This window comes from Barbus barbus (assembly GCF_936440315.1).
Source record: "Barbus barbus genome assembly, chromosome: 14".
Lineage (NCBI taxonomy): Eukaryota > Metazoa > Chordata > Actinopteri > Cypriniformes > Cyprinidae > Barbus > Barbus barbus.
In genome coordinates this window covers 10,811,287-10,838,995 of record NC_136742.1, presented here as the reverse complement: position 1 = coordinate 10,838,995, position 27,709 = coordinate 10,811,287, and the positions used below count along the sequence as shown (strand labels likewise).

The 27,709-nt window shown below is 39.4% G+C and overlaps 1 pseudogene across 1 annotated transcript; it reads right to left on the bottom strand.

Annotated features, from left to right (window-relative positions):
• Nucleotides 1-202: 202 nt before the first annotated feature.
• Nucleotides 203-13,660, bottom strand: LOC306880548 (flavin-containing monooxygenase 5-like; annotated as a pseudogene). The gene is made up of 9 exons (XR_013785880.1): nucleotides 13,494-13,660; nucleotides 12,779-12,919; nucleotides 8,567-8,755; nucleotides 8,099-8,264; nucleotides 7,781-7,923; nucleotides 1,458-1,657; nucleotides 973-1,328; nucleotides 767-839; nucleotides 203-692 (listed from the first exon to the last, which is right to left on the bottom strand). The product of XR_013785880.1 is annotated as a flavin-containing monooxygenase 5-like (transcript).
• Between the last annotated feature and the right edge of the window lie 14,049 nt (nucleotides 13,661-27,709).

Below are 27,709 nucleotides of genomic sequence, written 5' to 3'. Positions count from 1 at the left end.
TTTTTTTTATTTAAAAGTATATTAGAGTAATGAAAATGCTGACACGTTACTTCTGTGATGATTGTCAAAAGACATATTACTACATTACCTGGTTGAAAAACAGAACAAAACACAAAAAAAAATATGATGTCTGGATATATGGCAGAGCACTTGTTTTGAGATAAATCTAAGAACAAAAAATACACTTGTTTGAGACAAGAATTTAAAATATAACTTTTTACATGGATTTTACAAGATAATGAACTCTAAGAATTAGACTAAGAAACAATTAGGTTAAAGTGTAAACGCAAAACAGAGGTACCCAAAAACTGAGTGTGGGATATCTATGGGATCTAATCGATATTCAGAAAGAGTGGGATCTTCTTTTGCATTGCCATTAAAGCAAAAATCACTGCAGCCCCTCCTGACAGGCCCAGCCAAAAAAATAAACTGAAGGATGATGGTTCTGGAATGGACCGTGTCTTCATGGGTTTGGCCACACGATCCCATTGGGTAAGGATGGCCTGACGGGCACCTTTCCAGTGCCCCGGACCGCTCAGTCGAAACTGGTAGGGAGTACAGGGCCCGAAGAAAACCCTCAAACCAACAGGAGCAGCCAAGCAATGTTGGGACAGACGCCCACTTCCTTTGCTATTGCGTCTAGGTAAGGGATGTAATCCACTTGAAGGGCAGCCAGCTTGGGACAGGGGTAACTGTGGAGAGACAGCAGATTAACTGTCAAAATAAAACCTATTTGAAATTATCATCCAGGTGAATAAGTAATTACCTCTTTAAATTTGCTTGTATGTCTTTCTCAATTATTTTATCCATTTTCTCAGCTGAAGGAAGATGGTTTAGTCCTTGAAGAACAGGCAAATTATTATTATTTATTTTTTTTACCCATAATCACATACAAATATGTTTCTTATGATTCTCTATATTTACAAATCACAAAATTATTTTTTTTCATGACTTCTCATGGTTGCACATTACCTGCAATGACTCTGGTGGCCCAGCGTGCCTGTAGCTCTACAGCTGGCATGATCGGCCCTTTGGTCTGCAGCAGGCCCATGATGGCCAGTGTTCGACGCTCAAGAGATGGAGGGAAGACTCTTCTGTAGAGCTTCATATCTCCATCAGAACCAGAGTTTAAAGAGGTGGGGAGGAAGGGGAATTTATAATCATATCCTGTGCATAAGATCACTGCATCGATCTTCTCTTCTACAGTCCCATCATCAAAGACCACCGTTGAGTCTTGAAACTTCTGCACATTTGGTTTCATCACCAGTTCTCCAACCAGAATGCGACCTGGGAGGTCATCGTTTATAATGACACGCTGGTCAAGGATCCTGGAATCACAAAACATGGGTAAAGGTCACTGTGAACCATATTTTTTTAACTGTCAGGGCTTTACTTTAATCATCAGCGATGAAAAGAGTTTGGAAAGAGTCTTTGAGGATCATGTTTTGGCCCTTCACCTGTGAGCAGGCTGTAGTCCATACAGCTTATGGTCATGTCTCTGATTGAGGCTTCTCTCCCCAATCCAGTTGAGCAGAGCTCGAGGCAGGAGGTTGTAAATCAGATCTCGAACTCGTCTGACCATCGTCATATCTAGAGGAAGCCCTCTACCAACCATGCGACCTATGACCCAAGCACCTTTCCGGGTACTCAGGAAGGTCTAAAAGAATGGGGAATAGGATGACCAAAGCAATTTGAGAAATGGAAACTGAATTAGTAGATAGACATGAGTGAATGTAAGCATGTCAAAATAGGAGAATTTTAATGAGAAACAATAGAGTAACCACATATTCGGAACTGAGGGGTTAAAATGCAGTTAATAATCAGTCATATGGACACAGAGTTTGATGACATATTGTGCATTAATTTAGCAGGGGTACATCTAGAAATTCAAATTTGGCATGAAATGGAAATTGCAATAATGTTTGGATTGGATCGTTGCTGTTTGGTAATTACAGCAATCTTATGTGAGTGACAGGCTGTTGAATTGAAGAGGTTATTGTAGATGTTGTTGCGAGGGGAAGTTATTTTGATGCAATATTACAAGGGGATATGAATTAAAAAATAACTATTATGTGCACAGATAAATTACTTATAACAAACACTGCATTACATTAAAAATTATTTCATGGGAAGTTTAATGCATTTACATACATACTATTTAATGTATATTTATATTACTGTACTTTGCTATATCACCCCCAAAATTTTTAACCATTTACAATTATTCATAAAAAAAAATAAAAAAGGCAAATATCTATTGTATTATGAGGATGAATTTTATATTTTTCTTGTTAATAGATGCTAAATTAATTAGTCATATACTTATTTTAGTATTATGTTAATATATGAAAATTATGACATTACATGGATTAATAGTATTGACAGTAAGTGGTTACATATTGTACCTTGGAATTCTACCATAATCCATTACTTTTGAAAAGTATCTATTTATTTAGCTGTTGGAAGGTTGACATTTTATTTCATATTTAATTATTTAATTAGAAAATAATCAGTTGGGTCCTGTCACACCATCACCCTGTTTGGACTTTGTTCATTGATCTAGTTTCTGTGTCGCCTTGATTGCCTTAGCTAGGTTCATTATCCTCGTTTGGTCTGGTATTTAAATTCCTGTCTGTTCAGTTTGAGTTTGCCGGTTATTGCTTGTACCTCACGTACTGCTGTTTGTGAAATTCCTGTTCTTCAGTGTTTGTGGAATAAATACCCTATTTTGATTTATCTTCTCCTTCGTGCGCCTTCATCTTGCAGCAGCGTGACAGAATAACCGACCACAAAAAGAGACAGCATCCCATCATGTTTACCCTGTCTTTTATTTTTGTTTTCATAGATTACCTCACCATCGTCAACCTGCTCTTCCAGGAGCAGGGGAGCCACTCACTCAAGGAACTCGCACATCAGACCACCCTCCCGGACAGCTGCTTATGCACGTTCCTGCGCATTGGCCTCAACTCTGCCACAAATGAGCAGTTGTCCGGATAGGGCCTTTGAGGGAGCTTCGCGGACTACATAGAGTGGGTGCTGGTTTCATGCAGTTCATCCATGACTGTCAGACCAGAGGAGGCCGACACCAGCCCCACTCTCGACCCAGAGCCCAAGCAATCATCACCCTGCTGTGTGAAGCGTCAGCCAGAGGCTACCACAGATGGAGAGCAAAAGCCTGTTGCAACCGACGAGCCCTCGCCAGAAAGAGCTGAGGTGACCTGGTGTGAGAGCCGGCAACAACGCATCAAAATCAGAATCAGAATGAATCAGAATGAGCTTTATTGGCCAAGTATGTTTACACATACAAGGAATTTGTTATAGAAGCTCCACAGTGCAACAGAAAGGCAGCAACAGGACAGGACACAGATAATAAAAGAATAATATCTAAATATCCAAATAGGCTATGTACAAATCAGCAAAAACACAATATATAATATAGACAACTATGTACCTGTATGTACAGGTCAAGTATGTGCAAATTAGAAATGAGAAAATAAAAATAAAATTAGTGAGTGAGTGAGGTGAATGGATAATGTATTATAGTTCCACGTTTATTGTTGAGTGTTCATGAGATGTATTGCCTGAGGGAAGAAACTGTTCCTGTGTCTGGTCGTTCTGGTGCTCAGAGCTCTGTAACGTCGATCAGACGGTAACAGTTCAAAGAGGGAGTGTGCTGGATGTGAGGGGTCCAGCGGGATTTTACCAGCCCTTTTGCTCACTCTGGATGAGTACAGTTCTTGGAGAGTGGTGAGGGTTGTACCAATGATTCGCTCAGCAGTCCGGACTACTCTCTGTAGTCTTCTGAGGTCAGATTTGGTAGCTGAGCTGAACCAGACAGTTATTGAAGTGCAGAGGATGGATTCAATGATGAGTAGAACTGTTTCAGCAGCTCCTGTGGCAGGTTGAACTTCCTCAGCTGGCGAAGAAAGTACAACCTCTGCTGGGCCTTTCTGTCAATGGAGTCTATGTGAATATTCCACTTCAGTTCCTGGGAGATGGTGGTGCCCAGGAATCTGAATGACTCCACTGCAGTCACAGTGCTGTTCATGATGGTGAGTGGGGGGAGAGCAGGGGGGGGGGGGGGATTCTCCTGAAGTCCACTATCATCTCCACAGTTTTGAGCGTGTTAAGCTCCAGGTTAAGGTTGTTAAGACTGCACCAGACAGCCAGCTCCTTAACCTCATGTCTGTAAGCAGACTCGTCACCGTCTTGGATGAGGCCGATCAGTGTGGTGTCGTCTGCAAACTTCAGGAGCTTGACAGAGGGGTCTTTAGATGTGCAGTCATTGGTGTAGAGGGAGAAGAGCAGTGGGGAGAGTACGCAGCCCTGAGTATATCCAGTGCTGATGTACGAGTGCTGGATGTGAATTTACCAAGCTTTACTAACTGCTGTCTGTCAGGAAGCTGTTGATCCACTGACAGACAGAAGTGGGGACGGAGAGCTGGGTTAGTTTATTCTGAAGGGTTTCCGTGATGATGGTGTTAAAAGCAGAGCTGAAGTCCACAAACAGGATCCTCACATAAGTCCCTGGTCTGTCCAGATGCTGCAGGATGAAGTGCAGTCCCATGTTGACTGCATCATCCACAGACCTGTGATCATATCAGTGAGTTTCTGTAAAGCTGTGCTCACGTGCGCTTGCGGTGGAATGTAGACACTCACGAGAATGAACGAGCAGAACTCCTGCGGCGAGTAGAACGGCTTGCAGATAATAAAGAGCGTTTCTAGATCTAAACAGCACATCTTCTTTAACACAGTTACATCTGTACACCACCTCTCATTGATGTAAAAGCACGTCCCGCCACCTCGCAATTTCCTCGTTGATACCGCATCCCGATCTGCTCTGATCAGCGTGAAGTTAGGCAGATGTAGTACGCTGTCCGGTATGTCCCGCCTACGCCTCCTGTAGCGTTTGAGCTACGGCTCCGCCAACTACAATATCCAGCAAAACGTCCGAAAAATCAAAATCCGGTAAACGATTTTGTGGTGTGTTCTGCCGAATGTTCAGCAGGTCGTCCCTGATAAAACTGATCGTGTTTGAAACACAAAAAACAGGAAAAACAAACAAAAAACAGTACAAACACTGAAGAGTAATGCACAATAGCTGCCATCAGCGGCGCCATCTTCAGTATGATCCAGCATGTGACGGTGGATAAAACAGTGGAGAGCGGGAGCGCGGAGGAAAGCCCCGCCCACTGCACCACCGCTGAGGGTGAGCTGAGGCAGGTCTCGAAGGAGATAGATGCAGACATGCTCGCAGTTTCTCCAGAGCGGCTGCAGAAGCTTTGATGATGACACAGCTGTTTCAAGATTTGCCAAATTCACCACACGACAACCATCACATGGGTTTTGGATGTATTCTAACATCCCCAATTCCAATAATGCTCACAAAGCTGTTCTTTTAAAACAGTAAAAGATTTTTTACTGTAGTCACAATGTTATATTGAGTCACGTTTATCAAAAAACACTGATAAAAGCATATTTACCCTCACGTTTTTGGTATTTAAACAGTATTTCTGTCATGACAACTCTCGGAGTGATTTGCATGGTAATGTACATGACAATGCTACTGTATTTGGGCTTGGCGGAATAGATCTGCTATACTGCTGCTGCTGCGGCAGAGCAAGTACCAAGACTTACTATTGCCAATACATCCACAACATGCTGCTGTGAGCATGTAAGAAATACTGCTGCTGCATATATAATATGAATAATCCCCGTAGCATACATGATCAGCCCATAGCAGATCTATACAGGTGGACCTGGGGAAGGTGGAGGGTTTCACTGCAAACTGCTACCACAAGTCAAGACACTTCCCACAAAGCAGATCTATCACCAAGACATATGTACTGCTGCTGCTCCGAAGAGCCATGTGAACTGCATATATTGCTATCTATGTGTGCCTAGGCTACCACGCCGACTGGTTTAACAATAGTGGCCTATGACTATGTGAGCCTGAGCTTCCACGCTGACAGGCTTAACTCTAATCAGACGCACACTGTGTAATGTTCAAAAGTGTTAACGAGTATGCGTTGCAATCCGATAGATAAGACCCCAGCACCCACCTGAGCAAATGTCATAAATTATTAATTTGATAAATACCATAAATATAACAATATTCTCTAATTGTATAGAGCTATTAGGATATAAAGGCGCATGCTTTAGACGCTGCGCACAGTTGAAATCAAACACACTCAGCACAGCTAATAAAACATCAACCTTAGATTGAAAAAAACTTGACTTTGAGATTACGCCGCTGAATACAACAAACCCCAGTTGAAATGCATACACGAGAATGCTAATTTCATGTCTGTTACTCTCGGCGTGTCCTTACAGCGATTACATGCTCTGTGTTTGCTCCAGCTGAATAAAATTAATATTTCACTCCTGCATACGATGCTCCTGCATACGTTGCTAACATGACACTTATTTTAACCTTGTTTATGGTTGCTCATATTTTAATTCTATTAGGCACTACCGGGAACAGAAAGTGTCTGAATTGACATCTTCACTTTCTATTCCGCCCCCAACTGCAATAGGCTACTCTTGCGGATCGTTCTGCGAGGTGCTGCATGAAGTCGAGCACACCTATTCTCTGTCCCTCTGCCGCTGCTTTCTGCCAGCCCCTCAGCTCACCCTCAGCCCACCATCTGTGTTGTGGGTGTGCCGCAGGGCTGCCAGTCCCTATTGGCGACGTGGCTGGAGGATCCCTTGTCTCCACCTCCAGTCTCTGAGTCCCGGACTCCGCTACGGCCCGTCGACCCACCAGTTCCACCATGACTCCTGGCTCCCTCCTCTCTGCCGGGCTCTCTCATCTCTTCGGCTCCGCCTTGATCAGTTGTCAACCATCCGCCACCTTGTGTCTCCACTCCTCCGGCTGCGCCTCGTCCCTCCATTCCTTCGGCTCTGTCAGGCTCCTCCTTCCCTTCAGCTCCACCTTGGTTCTCTGTCACTCTGGCTCCACCGTGGCCTTCCGGATCCCCGCCTGAGCCATCGCTCTGCCTTGTCTCTCCAGATCCTCCCCGTTGCCCTGGGCTCCTCTCCCACCTGCTCCGCCCGCCGTCGGACAGCACCCTTGAGTCGTCAGCCCTTCCTCCACCATGGCTCCTCCCTCCATCGGCTCCACCGTATGTAATCTTTCTGGCTGGGCTCTGGAGCTTCTCCCTTCTCCTCCTGCTCTGGGCTCCTCCTTGGTTCCTCCCTCCATCTGTTCCACCCTGGTTCGTCCTTCCGCCATTGCTGCCCTGTTTGTCTGCCTGCTTTTCTGCCAGCCCTTGTCACTATCCCTCTGTTGTCTCCTGACCATTTTCTTCTCTGCAGCGAGAGGTAGCACCTTCTGGGAGGGGGGTGATCTGTCACACCATCATCCCTTTTGGACTTTGTTCATTGACCTAGTCTCCCCTTGATTGCCTTAGTTCACCTGTGTCTTGTTAATTTAGTCATTATCCTCGTTTGGTCTGGTATTTTAGTTTAGTTTTAGTTTTAGTCTGTTCAGTTTGAGTTTGACGATTACTTTTTGTACCTTTCGTTCTGCTGTTTGTGGAATAAATACCCTATTTGGACTTAACTTCTTCTTCATGCTCCTTTACCTTCATCTCGCAGGAGCGTGACAGGTCCTAAAAAATGACACCTATCATTCAGTTGATATTTGTCTGTTAGTGAGACGCATTCCTCATCCCTCTTCATTTCTCCATATGATTTTGACCCTGCTGAGAACCTAAAAAAATCTGTACAAAAATATCAGACTTACGTATTCGATATTAAACTATTAAATCTTGCTTGCCTTCTCACATGCTCTGCTGAGCTCCACGGCAATGTCTCCACCAGAATTCCCAATCCCAATGATAACAACTCTCTTCCCAAGGTAAGGATCAGGGTCCTTATATTCCCAACTGTGAGTTATTGTGCCTGAGAATGTGTCAATACCTGCAGCACATAAAAATAAACAATAAAAGTTATATAATATATTGATGTTTCCATGTACATATTCAATCCATAACATGTATAGAGCCGTAAAGACAATTAGTATTACACACAGTGCTGAATGCTGCACATTTTGTATATATGATGACAGAGTGCTGTAATATCATCAGGTGAGCACCTGGGAAGCCTGAGAGGGGTTTGATAGGTTGTGTGTAGTGTCCTGCACACACTAGCACACCGTCAAACACATGTGTCTCCTCTTGTCCATCTCTGTCCACGGTCACCACTTCCCACTGACCAGAGTCAGAGAAATCAGGCCTTTGTCTCACACTGTGAACTGTGGTCTGAAATACACCCAATCACACAGAGCCTGAATGCTACTTGTCATCTTTACACAGAGAATGCTGTTTCAAACACTCAAAAATATGATAGATCTTAAAAAAACACACAATTATCTGAGAATAATTTTCCCAAGCAAGAAGTGTTCCTGGAACACCACTGTTGTCTAATAGTCCTAATCCCAAACTCAAACCGTAAAATCTGATTGGTTGAAAGGTATGTTTGGCAGGACCAATGTGGATGTAAACCTGGAATATTTCCTACTACCGTTAAATCTCAGCAGCTGTAATGTCATGGTGTTAATTACCTGAAAGCGAATGTGTTTAAGCAGGTTGAAGTGCTCAGCGTAGAGTTTTAAGTACTGCATAATCAAAGAGTTGTGCATGAAGTTGGGGTAATGATCCGGCACAGGGAAATCACTGTAACACATCATCTCTTTAGAGGTGTTCACTATGAGAGAACGATAAATACTGCAACAGTCTGCCTCAGGTTTTTCCTGTGAATAAGGGGAATATGGTCAATGACTTTGAATGGATTAGCTTTGTAGCTTTGTAAAGTTTTGTTTAAAGGTAAAGTGTGTAATATTGTTTATTGTTAAAATACTCTGTCTTATCCCATCATAATATGCAGCAAATACAATAAGTAAGCCATCTGAAGGATTATTGTACGGTGGCCGAGAGAGCTCAACGCGCTGCAACTTATGAAAACACATGCAAATAGAAAAAGCACCAGCAAATCAAGAAAACATCTTCTTCAATTTGACAGCAGGTGCTGCAAATGCTCACAGCACAAATAAAGAAACGCACTGCAAATGCTCACAACACAACCAAATAAAGAATTTTATTTGCAGCGCGTTTCTTTGTTTGGTTGTGTTGTGAGTACTTGCAGTGCATTTCTTTATTTGTTTGTGTTGTGAGCATTTGCAGCACATGGGTTGTCAAATTGATGAAGTTGTTTTCTTAATTTGCAGGTGTTTTTTTCTATTTGCAGTGCGCTTCTTTATTTGGTTGTGTTGTGGGCACTTGTAGCATGTGTGTTGTCAAATTGATGAAGTTGTTTTCTTAATTTGCAGGTGTTTTTTCTATTTGCAGTACGCTTCTTTATTTGGTTGTGTTGTTGGCATTTGTAGAGCGTGTGTTGTTAAATTGATGAAGTTGTTTTCTGTGTACGGAGTGTATGGCTTTAAATGCAAATGACCTGCATATTCCCGTCCCGTCCCGTCTCAAGAAGAGGCCGTCGTGTATACGTCTCTCTGCATTGCATATCTACAGCAATAAACAGCTGGTAGAAACAACATAACTGAGCGCGAGAGAACCGGCGTTTAGCCGTACATTTGGGAAGCCAAATGCACTGAAAGTGGGATGAAACAGCGTAATGTTACAGAGCTCGCACCGTGCTGACCTTTCATCGGCACGGGTCAATGGACCGCACTACCGAACGAATCACAAGCTATGAACGGCGCAAACTAATCTCACAAGCGTGGCGCTGATCAGAACCTGTTAGCCTGCACCAGAGCGACCTCGCACTGAACGCTCTTTGTTTGCATGTGTCATTGTTTTCTAATAGAATAAATGAAACGGGACAAAGTTAATCTTGTCAAACTCTATATCATTCTGAGGGTCTAAGCCTCAAGCATCGACGACAGATCGCTGTTTTTCGATGGAAAGCTTATAAGGAATGAGTGGCACAAATTTGCTACATTTGTGTAAGCAGTACACATCCAAACACGCAGAGTAAAAAAGCCGTACGTACCTTTATCATTGTAATAACGAGCCACAAACGCGTCCACTGCTGAAATCCCAGTTTAGTTAGAGAGGTAAGGGTCCACAGAAAAACATCCCAGCGAGCACTTTTAGTCCAGCGAAACAATAACGTTGTAATAAGGATGAATATTCCTTTGTTTACGTTTCATTTCTTCAGAGAGTTATTGTTCGCGTCCGTTATGGAATAAATTACGCTCAAAAACAGCGTCTTGGTGGTAAAAAAACAAAACGATTTTGTAGAATACGGTCTTACAAACATAATGAGACCGTCTACGGAAAAAAAAGTCTCAGAAAAGCGGAATATAGATTATTTGAATTTGGCGCTCCCTCCTGCCGGCAGTGACGCTTCTGTGACGCACGCTGTCATCTGAGCGGGGCATAACTTAGCGATCTGCTTTATCCATAAAAAACTGTTTTTTTTTTCTTCTACATTTTTTATATGTGTGTGTGTGTATTGTGTGGGGAATGTGGCCGTGTCTGCATGATTATAATCTGTATGGACGCACATCAGCGTGTTTATTAGCGACTCTATGACGGCTATCATTGTGATTCATTGATCAGCTATTATTGATTATATGGCCCATCTGTTTGATTATAATCTGAATGGAAGCACATCAGCGTGTGTTTACTGACTCTATGACCATGTCTGGCAATATCACTTCACGTCTGGCAGTGATATTTATCATTGTAATAACGAATAACGAAGAATACTTCAGTATACATACTATATACAAAGCATTTTTTTCTATTTTTTTTCCTTTTTTATTACTCAAATAATTATTTTTGTATTTTTTAGTGCTCAAATAAATCTGTCTATTATTTTATAATTGAAAAACTATGCAGGAACATGTATAATGACTAAAATAGCTTGTATAATTCTGCAATCCATTTGGTGGTTATTTTTCCTCAAACAGGGGGGTGGGGGGACTATAAATAGTTTCAGAAAAAATATTGCAGGAATCTCATTTTTCATGGTATCTTCTTCAAATTTGAAATATGAACTGATGAGACACATGGCTTTCGATCCATTACTTTTCTGGATTGCTCCAGGACTTATTTCATGTATTTGTATATGAAATAAAAAAACATTCAGTGTGGAAAAATATTTTTCAAGGCACGTCAGTGTCTATAACTTTTTATCTTTTTGAGCATTATCAACTCTGGATGATAGATAGTAAAGCCCAGAGTCTCTTCTTTCCAAAGATACCTAATTTGTTTGTGTAAGCACACTTTGTCACAAACTGTTACCATTTTAATTCAGGTAGGTTATTTTCACCTGCGAGGCCCTAAATGGGGTTGAAGGTTAAAGTGTTAAAAATACTTAATGTAACGCACACAAATACGGTTAAAACGCAAAGCACTATAACGACATGACATTCACAAAGGAGTCTGGAGTGATACACATATTTAGGTAGATTTCGAGGCGCATTACCATGAAAAATTAAAGTAATCCACAGCGTCCTCAGCAGCTCTGATTTTGGGAGGAAATGAAGACTCTTATGTTGAGTCTTACATCCAAACACAGAGCATGGGGATTGCTTGCAAGAGAACATGTAGGACAGTGTACAACCGCTGAGGGCGGAAACTATAGAAATGCAGGGCTGTCAATCAACCCCCGTGGCCCGGCCCTACGCAATGTGACGTCACAAAATGACAGGCTGACTTGGTTTAAAGGGGATGAAAAAAGTGGGTGGATTTTTGACAGTGTGTTCACACATTTATGTCCAAACACCACGTAAAAGTGGATTTTGCATAGTAGACAATAATTTAAAGACTTTAAAGACAATAATAATAATAATAATAATAATAATACATTTTAATTTGTAATTTTTCTTCCATACAGAAAATACAAGTTAAACACGTCAGAACAAAAAAATATTTAGAAAAAAACTTGAATTACCATAAAAATTACCATAAAAAGAAGGTGCAATTACATTAATTATTAGATTTACTCTACTTTACTTTAATTCTGATCAAAAGTGACAGTAAAGACAGTTATAATTAAAAAAAAAAGATTTATCTTTTAAATAAATGCTCTTCTTTTGAACTTTCTATTTATCAAATAATCATGAAAAATTTACCACGGTTTCCACAAAAATATCAGTACACTGTAAAAAAGAAAAGAAAAGTTGAACCAACTTAAAATTTTAAGGCCACCAGCTTCAGCAGATTTCGGAGTCCTCTCAACTTATTTTTGTAGGAGATTCTCAACTTTTTGTTGTATAAACTTAAAACAACAAGTTGAGAAAACTCAAAAATCTGCTGAAGCTGGTTGCCTTAAAATTTTAATTTGGCTCAACTTTTTTTATTTTTATTTTTACAGAAGAGTGGAGTAATGGCTGCTGAAAATTCAGCTTTTCCTTCACAATAAATTATATTTTAATGTATTAAAATATATTAGAAAACTGTTATTTTAAATTTTCATAACATTTCACAATATTACTATTTTTACTGTATTTTTGATCTAATAAATGCAGCCTTGGTGAGCATAAGAGACTTCTTTCAAAAACATTATCTACCCCAAACGTTTGAATGTTACTGTATTAAAATGGCAGTGTATAAATTATTAAGCCATGGGCTTCTGGCACTTGTATTACTTAGATTACAGTGTGCTAAAAATCATTCTTTTCATTATCATTGTATCAGTCATTTTCCAATTCATTTTGGTACTATGGATGGCACATAAATGACACACTTCACCTTTATTGTTCAGCTGTTCAAATTGATTTTTTTTTTAAATTGAATTCATTTTCAACCTTAAACCTCCAGAGTCCTCCAATATCATCACTGCTCTCAAAGCACACAGGCTCCAGCTCTTCATCCAAGCAGCATTTGATGGACGTCAGTCCAGAGCTGCCTGCTCCAATCACAGCCACACGTTTAGCCATGCTGTGAATCTGCATATACGAGACATGGAACGATCACTTGAAGAAAATAAATGGTGCTAATGCACACGTTTGTGAAAAACAACATAATGTTACATTAATGCAGCAGTTCTCAGTTCCAGTCCTCGCGCCCCCCCGCTCTGCATATTTTGCATGTCCCTCTTTGTTAACACACCTGATTCAGATAACCAGCTCGTTAGAACAATGTACATGAACTGTGTTCCGAGTAACATGGTCCCTACACAGTGTTCATTGCTCCCTGAGCAGGGGAAATCCGTTGAAGTTTATTTGACTTCGGAACATTCACTCATGGATTTGCGCGCAACGTCTTCACACACAGACGAGTGTGACATAATATACCTCTGTAAATGAGGTCTAGAGGACTGGAATTGAGAACCACTGCGTTAGTGTCTCCTCAGTTGTGCACCTTTGATGATGTATTCCAGGAATCATTCACAATGTTTGGCATGGATGTGCAGCATTTATTCGTTAATCATTAAAACACTCTCACACACACATGCAAGACAGACACCAGTCTAAACATATGCTGCAAGCTTGACACTTATGACACAAATATAAACCTTACCTTTAAACTGAAGATGGTATCAAGCCCTCAGCATTCAAAAATGCCAAAAATGATGTTTTTCTGTTCCTAATAGTTAGAGCAGCTTTCCATGGCAACCGTTTCATTGAAATCAGTCTGTTAACTGAGCATTTCTGAAGTCTCAAAGAAGAGGGTGGTCTCAGCTGCCACTAGTTTAAGGAGGATCAAACCGGAATGAAATATTAAGGGGAAAAACAGCGTAGGTTGTGTTAAAGTCAAGAATGTTACCACAGACATGCAAGTCTTTATCTTTGGGTTCTGTCATAAACCTTATCAGAAAACCAAAGATGAGTCCAATAGTTTTCGCAATAGTATAAAACCTGTAGTTAATCACAAAACAAACATTTTATTTGCAGAGGTCGCCTATATTAAAATAACATTCGAAATGCATATGTTTTGTCTTTGGGCAATAACGACACACATCACATGTTTGTGTTTGTGCATGAGCTGAACTAAAGCTGAAAGCCCATGAAGAATAAGGTGAAAGGGCTTTAGAGGGTGGGGTGATATATGTCCCAGAGTTAACCCTTTACTTCATGCATATGACTGAAGAAACAAATCAGTGTTTAACACTGAATATCAGATGTGTGCCAGCTGATTAGATTTTTTATTTTTATTTATTTATTTATTTTAGTTCAGATATGAGATACTATAAACCGAGATCACATCTTTTTGTGTGATGACAAGTTGACAAACTGAAACCACCAATGAACAGTGTTTCTGCAGGACTTTTAAGCTCAAATTTAAGACTTTTTAAGACCTTTTTTTAAGACCTGCACAAATAAAATTAATACCATATGAGCGGGGTAGCACAATGTCTATAGTACCATATTAAAATGGAAAATGACTGTAAAAAGCATAATTTACAATTCAGATAACAAGTTTTCACAAAAACAAAACGTTTTGTAAAATGATAAACTTTACATTTTGGCCTTTAAACCATTTTTAAGAAAATGGATAAGTCAAAAGTATTAATAATATTTTAACAGTTATTATCAATAACTTATTATATAAATTACATAACATGAATTAGGGGTGTGCGAAATTGGCAAAAAATGATATCTTGATATTTTCTGGGATTTTATCGATAACGATAATTAGACGATATTTTGCTGAGTGTGTTAATTGCGCTGGTATCTTAAAGATTACTGTGGGCAGCTGACTCCTGATTTTTTAAAAATATTTTTCATATTCTGTGTGGTCAGTTCACAGCAGTGATAGAAATTAGTCTTTTTCAACCAGTTTTATGGGCATTTTTACCTTTTAAGCCATTTTTTTCTAAAAGTGTGCATCATCTTTTGAGTAAAATTCTTGCATTTAGGCTGTTACCAAGCAAATGAAATCAGTATCAACAAAATTAATATCAATATCACATTTGTAATCATGCTGATTTTTGGAGAAAGAAAATGGCACACTTCGTGTGATATTAACTATATGAAATGATTTAAATAGACTATACATTTGCTGCGCCCATATCTTAAATTATGTAATCATTCTAAATATATTTTAATAGCCTGAATCATGCAGTGAAACTCATACGTGCACAAGTTTAACCTGTTTACGCTTCTAAAGTTTTCGTTCGCCATTCTGGCACAAATCTCTTGTGGGGGCGGGGCCAGCAGCGGTGTGTTCTCATTGGCTACTGAGTTTTTGATTGACAGCTTCTTGACCTGGAAGTGAATACGTCAGTGTTGTGCCGCCAGTGTGGACTTGAGCGTCTCTCAAAAACTCAGTAGCCAATGAGAACACACCGCTGCTGGCCCCGCCCCCACAAGAGATTTGTGACAATGGCGAACGAAAACTTTAGAAGCGTAAATTAAAACTTTAGAAGCGTAAATTAAAACTTTAGAAGCATAAATTAAAACGTTAGAAGCGTAAATTAAAACTTTAGAAGCGTAAATTAAAACGTTAGAAGCGTAAATTAAAACTTTAGAAGCGTAAATTAAAACGTTAGAAGCGTAAATTAAAACGTTAGAAGCGTAAATTAAAACTTTAGAAGCGTAAATTAAAACTTTAGAAGCGTAAATTAAAACTCTGGAAGCGTATTTGTAAGTACAGATCAATGAATGAAAGAAGAGAAAACAGTCGCAAAAACATGCAGTGTATTAAAAACGAGGTCAAAACGTTTGCATGCAATTATTTATTTTTTCAGTTTCAAAGACATTTTATTCCGTTTCAGTTTATATTTTCATACGTTTCTTGAAAAATCACATTCATTTTAATTGGCACAAAGTTAATCCCATAGTATTTTGTGTCATATCTCCTGAACCAAACATGATAACACAGAAAAGGTGATGCCTATGTTTTGATGGTCAAGGATTGCAATGATACCATATACAGCAACATAAACTGTTCAGGTGAAGAGTTAAATGGTGAAATCAGAAATTTAAGAAGGAAATAACATCATCACAGTATCACAGCATTTACAAAAGTCAATATTATGGCTATTAATTTTTTCTTTCTTTGAGAATTATCTAATATTTTATTCAATAATACATTAAAAGACTGTTTTCAAGAATACTATCATATATTTCAGAGATAGCCCTATAAAAAAAAAATAATTTCAGGTAAGTGTATTTTTCCTTACCTCTCAGGCAGAGTCAAGTAGGCAGTAGTATATTTCCAATGCATTCTTGTTCACTCTCAACAACGCTCTAACATCACACGCAGATGGCAACGCAATCAGGTGAACAGTAAATGGTTAATTTAGTGACTTTATGAGAAGGATTACAATGAAATCTCAGAAGATGCAGAATGAAATTTCAGACATATTTCATGTAAACTTAATTTGCAATCACTCTTTGGGGCCAGAGTTGTCTATTATGTTGTCCACAAGGGGGAAGCCAGAGTCCTGCATGCGGGCGAGTGCACGCACGTGAATCGCTAATATTTAATGTAACGGGTGAAATAAAGAGAGCGGGGAGATAAAGAGAGCTGTGAAGTGGGCCCTTTTGGGCTCATGGAAGACCAGTTGTGCCACTGCATTCTGACACATTTGTCGAGGTTTATTTGCGCATGATGGAAGTCCAGCTTGAAGAGCACTGCAATAGTCCAACCTAGAAATGACAAGGGCCTGGGCAAGAAGTTGTTCAGCATGCTCTGTTTGGAAGGGCCTGATCCTCCTGATGTTGTGCAATGCAAACATGCATGATCGAGCTGTCTTTACAATATGGTCCTTGAAGGTTAGCTAGTCACTGCAGAATAATTTTTGATGAACCAAGCAGGATGATGAAATCATGCTGTAGAGCCGGAGTGGCAGGGAAAACAAGAAGCTCAGTCTTTGCCAGGTTGAACTGCAGCTGATGTTCCTTCATCCATGCCGAGATGTTTGTCAGGCAGCCTGCGATCCATGTAGCTACTATTGGATTGTCTGGTTGAAATGAATGATAGAGCTGTGTGTCATCAATAGCCCTTTTTGCACCGCTTTAAAAGTACAGTACTAAAGTACTGGGACGATTTTGCGTGAACTATTTCCCAGTACCATTTAAAGGTTTGCATTCACACCGACAATGGGTACTAAGAAGTGACGTAAGCCGGTCGACAGCGACGTCATTTGTGCGCAGCGTTCAACAACGAAAACAAAGAACAACAACGTTAACAACAGGAGGATTGTGGATGCTGTGATCGGAGCTGTGTTTTTGTTGTGTCCCGCGGGTTTCACAATAATGGATATGGAATGTTTACACAGTATATGCTTACACAGTGTTTTAAATCATGGCAGGTGAGGGCGTTTTCGTACGCATTTAGCCAATCAGCGTACACTTACATCACAATAGTTCCTATGGAACTGTTTTAGACCCTACTCTGAAGTAGGAGTTAATTTAGTTTCTCCAAACGGAGTTCCGGGAACTAAAACAGTTCCTAGTTCCCGCGGTGTGAACATGCCAAAAAGTGGGTAGTTCCACAATTAATTTGGGTATTATGAAAAGATTCCTGCGGTGCGAAAGGGCCTAATGATAGAATTTGGTAGGAGAAACCATGGGCTTATATAATGGGTCCCAGTGATAGGGGAAGTCGTGGCCTAATGGTTAGAGAGTCGGACACGTAATCCAAAGGTTGCAGCGTTTCGAGTCTCGGGCTGGCAGGGATTGTAGGTGGGGGGAGTAAATGTCCAGCACTCTCTCCACCCTCAATACTATGACTGAGGTGCCTTTGAGCAAGGCACCGAACCCCCAACTGCTCCCCGGGCGCCGCAGTATAAATGGCTGCCCACTGCTCCGGGTGTGTGTTCACGGTGTGTGTGTGTGTGTGTTCACTGCTGTGTGTGTGCACGTTGGATGGGTTAAATGCAGAGCACGAATTCCGAGTATGGGTCACCATACTTGGCAGTATGTCACTTCACTTGTGACATTTGCGTGTAGTTTATATGGTGAAGAACTGATTCCTGAGGGAAACCGTGTGGCCAGTTGATGTTCTTTGGATACCTCTCCTCCCCAGGAAACCCTGAAAGACATACCTGTGAGATAGGATTCAAACCAGTGGAGTGCAGATCCGGTGATTGTAGACAGGATAATCTGATACATGGGGCAACTTTTTAGGTTAGAAGGGGTAGTATGCACTGGCCTGTCTAGACAGATATTGTCTTGACATGAAGTTAGAGTGGACTAATTGAAAGAGAATAACTGCACACTCACTTAAGCATAATAAATAGCATATGCTTAAGTGAGTGTGCAGTTGTTCTCTCTATAGGTGTGCGTTTGCTTTGCCTCACTTGCTCAATGAAGTTAAAGTGAATCATAAAGTGTCACTTGCTGTATTTACATCCAGAGATGAGAAATGGGTGGGTGAGGGAAGAGAGCATGACACTACAGAGGAAAGATGGAAGGGTGAAAAGGAGCGTAGGTTTTGCCTAAAAGTAATTGGTAGAGGAATTGGTGGCACACAGGTAGTAATATGTAGGTTAAATGTAATAAAGAAATGAGCAGAGATGTCTAGAGGTTTTACCAAATGTTGTCTGTGATACAATTGCATGTGTAAATTAAGTCAAGCTGGTTGCCTGATTTGTTAGTGCTTGTGGAGGTAAGCCATTTGAGATCGAATGAAGCTAGGAGTGGAAGTGGAAGTCAGCAGTGTAAGGCTTCTCCAGATGGATTTCGAAGTCACCAAAGACTACAAGTGGACTGCCATCCACAGAGAATGAGGACAGCAGCCCATACAGCTCCTCTATAAAGGATTATATATGACCAGGAAGGTGATAAATCATTACAATATGGAGTTTAACAGGAGCTGATACCATAATAGCATGAAAGAATTTTTAATGCATAAGGAAGAGTGGGTTAAGTATTTCCAATTATTAGAAATGAGAAGACCAGTACCCTTCCAACCTGATGGGGGTGTGAGAGAAAGGGAAGTTGTTAGAGAGAACAGCAGGGTTGCGGAGTCTTCTGGACAAATCCAGGTCTCAGTCAGGCCCAAGATACTAAGAGTAGACTGAGAAGCAATGGCCAGAATGAAGTTCGTTGACAGCTGACTGACAATTCCAGAGACCCAGAGAAAATGACAGATGTGCAGCAGAAGAGGTGCAGATAGCACACAGTTTAGCAAGATTGCGTTGCCATCTGCGTGGGATCTTAGAGCATTATTGAGAGAGAACAAGAATGTATTGGAAACATACCACCGCCTACCTTACTCTACCTGAGAGGTAAGGAAAAATACACTTTTTATTGTACTATTGCATAAAATATTAATTAGCAGGTGTGTGGTGGGCGTTCTGGCGCAATATGGCTGCTGTCGCATCATCCACGTGGATGCTGCACATTGGTGGTTGTTGAGATTGAGATTCCCCCTTCCATGTAAAGCGCTTTGAGTACCCAGAAAAGCGCTAGGCTATATAAATGTAACAAATTAATAATTAATTAATTAAAACAACCTTTTATTGTACTATTGAATAAAATATTAGTTAATTATCAAAGAAAGAAAAAAATAATAGCCATAAGACTTTTGTAAATGCTGTGATACTGTGATGCTCAGATGCTGTATGGTACCATTGTAATCCCCATCAGAACATAGGGGTAGACATCACCTTTTCTGTGTTATCATGTTTGGTTCAGGAGATATGACACAAAATACATCATTTGGTTATGGTGGAAAGTCAAATGGTCGCCACGGCAACCACAAGGTGTTTTTGCTATGGCTCCATTTCTGAAAATGTTTAGGGCCGCAAACTATACAAGTGTACCAAATTCCATGCTTTTATGAAAAAGTGAACATATCACCTCAAATTTTGCACATATCACCTGGACTATACGATAAAAGTAAGAGATTCATTTATCATACAGATTATAAGAGGAGTTATGAGATCTTAAGCACTAGCTAGACTGACTGTGCTCATTTATAGTGCGTTCTTTCACTATGATTCATTCATTTAAAAAAATGCATTTAGAATCCTCCCAGAAATCAAGTGTGTATAATATGTATATAATTTCATATAATTAATCAATATCACACGAAGAGTGCCATTTTTCACAAAAACCACAAATGTGATATTGATTTTATACAACAGTTCAATGAACAAGTTGATATTAATAGACTATTAATATCAATAGCCCAACACCCATCTGTGTAACAGTGGTAGAGCATCACACTATGGCCCCAGAGACCTGGTTTCGAGTCCCAGGCCTGACACGGAGCAGCTTGATGGTGTTTCTTTCCTGAATTAATCAACCTTTTTAATGATTCGGTTCAATCGCAACGACTCCCTTATTAACGGTGACTTGCTGACACCTACTGGTGGTTTTAATTTAACTTTTAAAGTATCTTTTCATTTTTAAAAATGTCAAATATCAGTATTCAACGTTTTCATATTAAAATATCAAAACATTATGCATTTGCCGGTTAAATGCATGTCCTGCATTAAACGGTGTGTAAATGCATCTAAATGCCTCTTCAAATGCAGCTTCTGTGTTTCCTCTGCATTGCAAAGATGAAGTTTGTTGATAATGATTTTATTTGTTTGGTAACAGCCCCAAATGTTTTATTATTCTATTCGACTTTATTGATTAAAAGAATTTGAGCAAAAGAATGCGTGCTTTTAGAAAAAAAAGGCTTTATAAAGGTAAACATGTCCATAAAGGGTAAAAATCACTTTAAACTTGTTGGAAAAGATGAATTTCTGTCACTGCTGTGAACTGACCACTAGCTGACTCCTAAAGTTTTTGATATTCCGAGTCAGAATATCAAAAACTTTAGGAGTCAGCTGTCCATGGCAGTCCTGCAGCGCAATACACAACAACATATTGCTTGATTATTATCGATAAAATCCCAGACAATATCAAGATATCAAAAAATGAATCATTTTATAAAGTTTTATTTTTGAAGGGGGCGTGGGGGGTCTGGTTAGGGCAACCTGGTCTCATAAAAATACGTACCTCTGTGCACTTTCTGTGCGACACCGTTACGTACCTTACTGCACGTTTGGCCGCGGTTTCAAAGAGAAATGTCCACTGCGGGGCGCTAAAACACAGGTTAAATACGTGAACACTGGCACATTTCTATGTTGATGTAGATACTAGGTACCTATTGCTGTGTTTTTATTATGTTGCAACAGGTAGTACTGCGGCGGTTCAGAATTCAAATATCTGTCCCTAAAAGTTAATGCTCTATCGTATTGGAAATATGCCACCCAACCCTAAACCTACCTGATCGTGTTAACAAATGCAAAACTGGTATAAAAACGTATTTGTTGATGCAACCGTGCCATTTCAACTTCCTTTTATGCAGATTTGAACTGTTTTGTCGAACCGTAGTACACTTGAAAACCCATAGATACGAGGCTGGATATGTGCGATCAGTGCTCGAATTGAATCAAGTCTTATGGGGGGTCCCCACCATCAGACTTTTTTTTTTTTTTTGGTGGGGGTGGGGGTTAGTCTCGCAATATACAATTTATACAAAATAAACAATATATTTGATCATAATATGCATAACTATATACTATTTAATGTTGCATAACAAAGAGAGATTTTTTTTTCTACTATTCTTCTTTTAAATGGCTTACTCCAAGTAAAAATGTCTGAGGGACCCCCCTAAGTCTATTTTTTACTTCTTATGGGGGGTCCCTAATGCCTTATGGGGGGTCCCGGATCCCCCCAGCCCCCCTTCAATTCGAGCAGTGTGTGCGATGCTAACATTCAAAACCATCAGTTTTCAAATCTCCCAGCATATTAATATTGTTTTGAAGTCGTAATTGTGCGAAAAATACGCTTTATTAATCAAAACTCTGTAAATTTGTGTGAAAAGGAGTAAAAGGTGTCACGAGTTTTACTGCCTCTAGTGTTTGTTTCTTTAGGAAACTGAAACTGCAGTAATATGTAGGTATTAAAAAGTGCACCCAGGTACGTAAATGCCATGAGACTATGTTGGGTTAGATCCCCCAAGAGCTTTGACGCAATTCGAACACTGGGCCCAGCTATGTAAACGATTAAAAAAAGTTAAATCGATTCACACTTTATATCATCGCCACGATATGTAACTATGTCATATTACAAAGTCGTAACATGCACACTTGACAAGCTAGTTGATAAAAAACAACAACCGATTAACTATCAAAACTGCTTGGCTACCGCTATTTTTCCCCTTGTTGGTGTACTGTTCTTTCATGTTAACTCAAGGCAAATTTAAATGATGCACTATTTTAACATTAATCAACAAGTACATGACATCCTCATCCTTATGCTCTGATATGTCTGCTGCTGATACTTACACAATAAATCAAATATCCAAAGATGAACTAGCAACTATTAACACTTTTTGTTTTTTACTTTCACTTTTCATTATTTTCACTCAGAAATTTCTAATAAAACAATTACAAAGAAACAGCAGGCAATACATAGAAGTGAAAATGAAATTTGGAAGTAGAAAAAAGTTAAATAGTATTTTTTTTTTTCTGTAAAACCTACTACAATAATTAGTTTTATTTACAACTTCTAAAAATCTTTTTGTGTGTAATCAGTCCTTTCCTCCTGTACTCAAATGCACCAGACTCATACTCAGCTTTCCCACTTACAGTGTGGACTGATATGTCAAGTGTCTAATAAACACAGTACTTAGGAATATAATTCCAGATACCAACAAAAATGTCAAAGAATCATTCTTCAATAAATCACTTTACTCTGTTCAAACCTTAAGACTTGTTCTCTGTTCATGACAGAGATGGTTCTCAGGTGATAACATCTAATGTAGAAACTGATATCAAATTCAACCTTATTGCAAATGTTATAATTTAATGTGCTGCTTATTAATGTAAAATGAACAGACCTAGGCCTACTGTATATCACCGAATCATTTATTCTGCAGGATGATTTACACCACTAACACAAAATTATGTTTGCTACTCAAAAGTGTTACGGAGAGCCGTGAAAACCTGAAATGCACTTCTACTGTCTAGTCTATCAAGCATTTTCCCATGAACACACGTGCTACATGATATGGGACCTGTCAAAAAATGATGTATGTACCAAAATACAAGGGCAGAAAATAAACATTTTGGTACAAGCTTGAAAAAGTCTCCAAGGAAGGGTCAACAGTTTATATTGAAACAAAACTACACTCTAAAAAAAATGGTGCTATATAGCACTAAAAGTGGTTCTTTGGCTCGTAATCATTTGGTGCTTTATAGCACCAAATCTTGGTGCTTCAGTGGTTCTTTGGCATGACTGAGGGGCTATATAGCACCGCTACCATATACAGAACCTGTTAAGCTCCTGTATGGTTCTTCGGGGTGATTAAGGTGCTATATAGCACCAAAAGTGGTTCCCCTATGATTACGAGCCAAGAACCACTTTTAGCGCTATATAGCACCATTTGTTTTTTGAGTGTAGTTTTGTTTCAATATAAACTGTTGACCCTTCCTTGGAGACTTTTTCAAGCTTGTACCAAAAAAAAGTAGAGTTTCCTGCTTTACAGTGTCAAAGATGTGATGTTCGAAGAAGAAATAATTCAAAGACTCAAAGCCATGATGTCTTCATATTTATTTAGAAAATACAATCACATTATGATGGATGTAGAGCATATTTTACATAAATATAATCAACAGTCATAGCAAAACCACAATAAGCTTATGAATATCCCTTGCAAATTTGACTTTGGTGAATGTAAATTGCCACTTTTCACTGCAGACTACACAACGATCAAATGTCAGATTGTGAATAGCTGGTGAAGCCTTTTAAAATGACTGTACACCCAAAACACGTTAATTAAATATGTCTTCCCTCTCTATTTCTTAAAGAAAAAATAACACACATGGTCCCTAGCAAACAACCATCACCAAAACAGCACAATGTTATTGCAATTTAAAATTTATTGGTTGCCATCTGTCAATTGTGATATTGCACAAATGATCAAATGACTACACAGTTATTGCGAAGGAAAAATGTGCATATGGCTCTCTTGAAACAGTCAAATCGCCCAAAACCAATGTGCAGTCAGAGAAGAAATATTTCATATCAAAGAAAGAAGAAAAATCTCTAGATTTTGGGGTGGATTTGTCGAAACATCTTTGATGCCACAGTACTTTAAAAGAGGAAGACCTGTGACTGGATAAAGCTGACAGTCAGCTTGACAGTGTTTCAAAAGTCCCTTTCAACTGTTCAACCAGCCTGAAAAGTTGAACAGAATGTGAGAAACTCTCATTAAAAACACATGCAGACATACACATGCTGATTAAAAAAAAAAACAAAAAAAAAACACAAAAAACCCCCCCGGAAATGACAGATTTGACATCTGCCTGATACTGAAGAGACAAAAAAAGTGGAATGAAAATGAAATGGAAAAAAAAATACACTATTATTATCACATAAACAGTATAATGCATAATATGGAGAGACACTGTAAAATACAGAGTTATCAATCTCTATTGTCTATATATAATCTTTATTTTTCCTATTCAGTTGGAATGTAACAAGATGTACTATATGTCCAAAAACATAAAGACACTTAGAAATAATGTGTTTGGCTATTTTAGACATTTCTGTGAGGACAAATGTTAATTTTCCTCAAACTGTTGCTGCAATGTTGGAAGCCAGTTCTCTATAATGTCAGTGCATGTGTAGCATTAAGACTGTGCTCAGTGGAATTAAAGGAATAGCCAAACCTGGTTACATATTATAAACAGGAAGTAGTAGAAGAATGACATTTATTTTCAATTGTCAACAACTAAGTCTCAAAATTGTATTATAAAACCGATAGTTCCGGTCTTTGATTCTGATTGGTTGAGCCACGTTCGAAGCTGTTACTCTACAAACATACACTTTTACGTCAGTGTGTTGCTCGGTAACCACTTAGTTGCAACCACAACGGTTTCTGAGGAACTACATTGTTAGGTGGAAGAATAATGTTTTTATTAAGATCATTACATTTTATTTGCTTTGTTTTATTTTGTGAAACCTTGCTACATATATGCAATAGCCATTTTATAAAAGCAATAAGCCCCGTGAATTTATAACAGCTAAGGGGGTTTTAGGCACTCCGCTTCGTGTCGTGCTTAACAACACCCCTTAGCTGGTATAAATTCACTGTAAAGCATGGCTTCTTGGGCTTATTGCTTTAAAAAGTCCATGGGAAAGTCACCCCCCCCCCTTCTTACTCACTTAATTGAGATAATTATTTGAAAATTTCAACATCTTCCTCCACTAACACAAAAGGTTGCATCAGTGCTTTGATAACACCATGTTGTTTGCACATGTACATGGCAAGACCGAGAAAGGAACAGTTCACAGCTCGAAATGAAAATTTGCTAAAAACTTACACTCAGGCCATCCAAGATGTAGATGTTTATTACAAACACACAGTTTTCTCTTCACAAGATGTTAACTGATGGACTGGAGTCGTGAGGATTACTTGGATTACTGTAATGTTTTTGTTAACTGTTTGGACTCTCATTCTGACGGCACCCATTCACTGCAGAGGATCCATTGGTGAGCAAGTGATGTAATGCTAAATTTCTCTATATCTGTTCTGATGAAGAAACAAACTCATCTATATTTTGGATGGCCTGAAAGAGAGTAAATTTTCGGCAAATGTTCATTTTTGGCTGAACTATTGCTTTAAGCACCATGTAAAGACTGTGGTGCATAATTTGGTAATCACTCAGTACAATGACATATTAAAGTGCCATGATTAGTACTATTACCAGAGTACTGCTTGGTCCAGTCTGAGAGTGACAACTCAGCAGAACTTTAGTCAAAATTATGGCCAACGTGGTGCAATTTACACCTGCTTAATGCTACCAAATGGTCATTATGACAGGTTCTCTTGCAATACATGGCAACAATTTGCAGCATATCATGTGATTTATGGCTCTATAATTACAGCTGTGGCTTTAACCCAATTAAAAACCAGCATTTGAATAAGACCATAGCAAAATACAGCAAACTTCTATAGACCAATAAGACTGTGTCAAAAAGTGCAATAAAATTTAACAGTGGTTAACATGGTCACAATAAAAGCACAGAAAAATAACAATTTCACTCTTTTGAGACAAACACAGAACAGAGCTTTAAAACACACACAAAATACTTTTTCAGAGGAGAGATATCAGTGTAATGAGAAACCCTATACAACCCTTCAGAGATAACAGATCTACTCCCCTCTGAATGTCTATTGAGGACAGCGCATACCCTAAAGGTATTAGAGCTGCACTGAAATTTACCCCGTTTCAAATCCTCTTCCCTTGTTTAATTAAATATTCGTTCGTGAAGAGCTTTTCATATTAATTAGAGATCTGGCTCTTAATTTTTAATTAAAATGGAAGCAAAATCTTCAAGATGATGCCTAGTGTTTCAGGTGTTATAAAAATGTAGCATCACAATTAGGGTTGTGCCGATAGCCGATAGACGGACAGAAATCATGATGTTGAGCCGGCATCGTGATTCCTTCCCCCCACCCACTCTTCTGGAATCCACAGCATCCCAATTCCGTGTTCGGAAAGGAAATTAAGTATACTACGGAACCCCTAAGGGGAATAAATAACCTCTGAGATGGGAGGATAAAGAAGAAAAAAAAACTCTCTCTCGCAATTATATCATTGGGTAATTATAATTAAGTTACGGGCATCAGGAAACCGCTACTAATATACAGGCAGGGCACTGAAACCACTTTCGAATGTGCGCTCTTATTTTACTTTCACTTTCGATATTCACAATCACACCGACTGTATACTATGGAGCAGCATTACCATACATTTTACAAGATTAGATGTTTGTCAGTGGTGCTCAGTATCTGCAAATCATTCGCCATTGTCCTATCAGTCATCTCTCCTTACTCTGTGTATGTGGTAAGTGAACTTTCATGTACTGTAATGTAACAGGCTGCTACTGTAGCAAGCGGCTAACCATGTCCCTTTAGTGGCTCCGTAGAGTGTGTTATTTGTTTTCCGTGCGTTTCTGCATACGGATTCATGCTTCGGGCACACCCCTAACCCCGCACCCCGATGTCATCGTCCATCACCATGTTTCACTGTAGACATCATCCGATGCCAATTTGGTAGAGGTTTTATTCTGTAAACAAAAACACTAAGTCAGAGGTCGCCCCATCCATCCTCCTTTGATTAGAACCAATCCTCAAAAGAGCAGAACAGGATGGCAGCTGATTCATTAAAGGGATAGTTCACCCAAAAATGAAAATTAGTCCAAGATTTACTCACCCTCAGGGCATCTTAGACATGTCTGACATTCCTCTTTCAGACGAACACGTTCGGAGTTATATTCAACATTGTCCTGTCTGTTCCAATCTGTATAATTGCAGTGAACGGTGCCCCTGTTTCTGAATCCGAAAAAAAGTATCCATCCATCATAAAACTACTCCACACAGCTCAGGGGTGTTAATAAAAGACAAGCAAAACGATGTGTTAGTTTAAGAAAAATTTAGATTCTTAAAACTTTATAAACTGTAATGTCCAGCTTCCGGTCGTTCAAACAGGCGCGTTCACAACAAGGTGGTCGAGCATATGACATAGGCGTAACGAAAGGCGTAACCTAAAATCCAGGGAGAGAGTGACGAACGTGCATGCACAGAGGACGAAACACCTATCACAAACTTATTTAAACATCCCGGTTATTTACACGAATGCACCATTTTAATCAAAACAGATTCAATTTACTTGTTCACATGTGTGCTGTACACAAAACTTGGTTCTCACGAAATTACATGCTTCTCCCCGGAGCTTATTCTCATAAGACTACAGTCTTCTTTCCAGATCTTAC